This window comes from Herpailurus yagouaroundi, unplaced genomic scaffold, assembly GCF_014898765.1.
Source record: "Herpailurus yagouaroundi ecotype Mexico unplaced genomic scaffold, PumYag 220, whole genome shotgun sequence".
Lineage (NCBI taxonomy): Eukaryota > Metazoa > Chordata > Mammalia > Carnivora > Felidae > Herpailurus > Herpailurus yagouaroundi.
In genome coordinates, this window is record NW_024412451.1 from 1,439,028 (window position 1) to 1,442,427 (window position 3,400).

A 3,400-nucleotide genomic window follows, 5' to 3' on the forward strand; every position below is an offset into this window, starting at 1 on the left:
GACCTTAGGCGAAGGGTAGTCTGGAGAGCCTTGTGGTCACCGTAGCCGCAGCGCGACGCAGGTTGGCCCCTGCGGTCCAGACCTCCGTATAGTCTCGCACTCCGCAGCGACTGTAAGCCCCGGCTGTAAACGTTTTTCCCTGCGGCATTCTGGGAAGTGTAGTCCAGGAACTCCGAGTAGTCGCAGGTACTTCCATTCAACACGGTGGTGCTGGTGAATTCTGGGAAGTGTAGTCCAGGAGCTCCGGTGACCGCAGGCACTTCCGCCCCAGGAGGACGCCGTAGCAGCCATCTTTTCTCTGATTGTAGGGTTTCAGGTCCCCTGTTCACGACCCGTTCAAACTTCCCCGGAACGCACCCGGGGCCAGCAGCCACCAGCTGCTTCATTGGGAGAGAAAGAGGAGCAGCGGCTAAAAACGGAGGTTAGATGGCCGAGGGGGGGTGATTTGCGTTCTCCTGGGCGGAGCTTCTTCGCGTTGGGGAAGTGCCCGGGATGGGGCGGGTTCTGGTTGTGCTTCTCCGGGTTAGAGGGTGTCCCGGGCTCTCTGCACCTGTGTCCTGGCTCCCCACCTACGACCTACCCCTCTTCATGCGGTATCGCATTGGGTGAGTTACTTAATCCCTCTATGCCTTGGTTTGCTGTTTTGTAAAAGGGGAGTAAAAGTAATACCTTCCTAATACAGTACCGTGGGGAGAAAACCAAGATAGTACAAGCAAAAGATTTAAAACTACCTGGCGGGAGTGTTGTGGTTATTAATACTACTGTAATTATCCGAGAAGCGCCTGTTTCTCAGACTCTGCGAGCCCAGGATGCTGAATTGTCCTGGACTCCTGACCTTTTTTTGGAAGGAGAGGGTTGCTTCTAGTTGATACCGGGGAATGTGATTTATTGGGAATGGAAAGAATACTGGTATTTCACAACCTCCTTTCCTTCCCCAGCCCTGACTTCTCAACAAGCACTGCAGGGAGGAGGCAACAGAGCCCCACGTGAGTAGGACTTGCCATTCTTCTACCAAGATAGTCACGTAAACTGGAGAAAGTGTGGGACACGCACTTGGGCATCGGTGATGATTACAACTGAGCCTTCATTGCGGAGTTCCATTCTAAAAGCTTTACACAGATGAACACATTCCCCCCTCACACAATGGCTCTTTGAAGTACTGCTGTTTTTCCTACTTAAAAAAAAATTTTTTTTTTTAATTTTTTTTTTTCAACGTTTATTTATTTTTGGGACAGAGAGAGACAGAACATGAACGGGCGAGGGGCAGAGAGAGAGGGAGACACAGAATCGGAAACAGGCTTCAGGCTCTGAGCCATCAGCCCAGAGCCCGACGCGGGGCTTGAACTCACGGACCGTGAGATCGTGACCTGGTTGAAGTCGGACACTTAACCGACTGCGCCACCCAGGCACCCCTAAAAAAATGTTTTAAAAAATATTTTTAATTTACTTTTGAGAGAGACAGAGCAGGAGCAGGAAGAGGGGCAGAGAGAGAGGGAAACACAGAATCCGAAGCAGGCTCCAGGCTCTGAGCTGTCAGCACAGAGCCCGACACGGGGCTGGAACCCACGAACCTTGGGCATCATGACCTGAACCAAAGTCAAATGCTTCACGGACCTACGTGCCCCCATGTTTTTCCTACTTTAAAGATGAGGAGAGACTGAGGTGGAGAACATAGCCCATTTGTTCATGGGCATCCAGGTAGTAGGAGGCAGAGCGGGACATTCTGAAGCCATCACCTGAGTTCATGAATCTCTTTGATATATTCTCCTTGAGCATAAGGGACTGGCTAGAATCATTGTGAAAACATTTTGGGACTTGACTGCAGGGACCTTGAGAGCAATGTTTAGGGTATTCTAAGAATTTCTTATATTTTTTTAAACCGTTTTTTAAGTGTATTTATTTTGAGAGTGCATGCGTGCAGGTGGGGGAGGGGGAGAGGGAGAGAATCCCAAGCAGGCTCCCTGCTATCAGCGCCGAGCCCTGCTTAGGGCTTGATCCCACAAACCACGAGATCATGACCTGAGCTGAAACCCAAGAATCTGATGCTTAACCTACTGAGGCACCTCGGTGTCCAAAATCTCTAAAGTAGATTTTTGGTCTGTGTCATTTGTTTTAAATAATATACACATTTTTTAATTTTCAAAAGTTCACGTATCTGAGAGAGAGAGCAAGCACAAGTGGGGGAGGGGCAGAGAGAGAGAGAGAGAGAGAAATTCCCAAGCAAGCTCTGCACCGTCAGCACAGAGCCTGATGTGGAGCTCGAACTCACGAGCTGTGAGATCATGACCTGAGCCAAAGTCAAACACTTAACCAACTGAGCCATCCAGTCGCCCCTAAATAATACTTATATCATAGAAGTAACCTAATCATTATGGAAAATACAGAAATGCATATAAATACAAATGTTAACTACCTATAACCTTGGAATGTAACAGTAACAACAACAACATTTTAGCCTGTCTGGTTGCTCTATGTATATATGTGTTTAGTGGAGGTTGCTTTCTTTGGTCCAAATGGGATACTGCAGTGCTCCTGAAACTGTGGCCCACAGAGCAGTGGCCTTGGCATCACTTGGGTAGAAATGCTCATCCTTGAGCCCCTTCCGAGACCTTTTATTTAAACTTTCTGCCCATGGGGCCCAGGAATCTGCATTCCAGCAAGATTCTGGGGAGATTCCTGTGCATGTGAAAATTCCAGAAGCTCAGGAAAAGGCTCTTGTCTGGAAGCTGAGACCTGGAAAATGGACCTTGCTGGAGGTCACAGATAAAACTGAGCTGGGTACACCATAGCCCAGCTCAGTCCAGTGGTTTCTCCCCGCCCCCCCACCCCGACTCGTTCTTGTCAGCTATCGCGTCTGCTTGCAGTGTATTGACTTGAGCAGAAGGCAGCTGGCAAGTGTAGAGTCAAACTGGAGGGAATTGGAGGATGTGTGTAATTGGGGAGTGAATTTGTTGCCATCTTTTGTAATAGAAAAATTCTTCCGGAAGTTTGAAGATCAGTTAGTAGTTACTGTTAACATAAGATATTTTTGCTATACTCACCTTTGTCAGAACTACTGCTATTATTACTATTCTTTTTTTTTTTTTTAATTTTTTTTTTTTTTAATGTTTTTATTTTTATTTTTGGGACAGAGAGAGACAGAGCATGAACGGGGGAGGGGCAGAGAGAGGGAGACACAGAATCGGAAACAGGCTCCAGGCTCTGAGCCATCAGCCCAGAGCCTGACGCGGGGCTCGAACTCACGGACCGCGAGATCGTGACCTGGCTGAAGTCGGACGCTTAACCGACTGCGCCACCCAGGCGCCCCTCTTTTTTTTTTTTTTAATGTTTGTTTTTGAGAGACAGAGCGTGAGTGGGGGAGGGGCAGAGAGAGAGGGAGACACAGAGAGAGAGAGAGAGA

General features: G+C 48.4%; 1 protein-coding gene across 6 annotated transcripts in view; it reads left to right on the plus strand.

The window, feature by feature from the left end:
- Positions 1-265: 265 nt before the first annotated feature.
- The window catches only part of LOC121018558 (zinc finger protein 226-like), a 15,016-nt gene continuing 11,881 nt past the window's right edge, over positions 266-3,400 (plus strand). For 3 of the 6 annotated variants that reach the window (XM_040457304.1, XM_040457306.1, XM_040457308.1), the window contains exons 1-2: positions 266-421; positions 939-986. The gene's annotated coding sequence lies outside the window, so the exon portion shown is untranslated. Of the gene's footprint in view, positions 422-540; positions 606-938; positions 987-3,400 lie in introns of those variants that run through there. The other 3 variants (XM_040457303.1, XM_040457307.1, XM_040457305.1) reach the window with 3 other exon arrangements.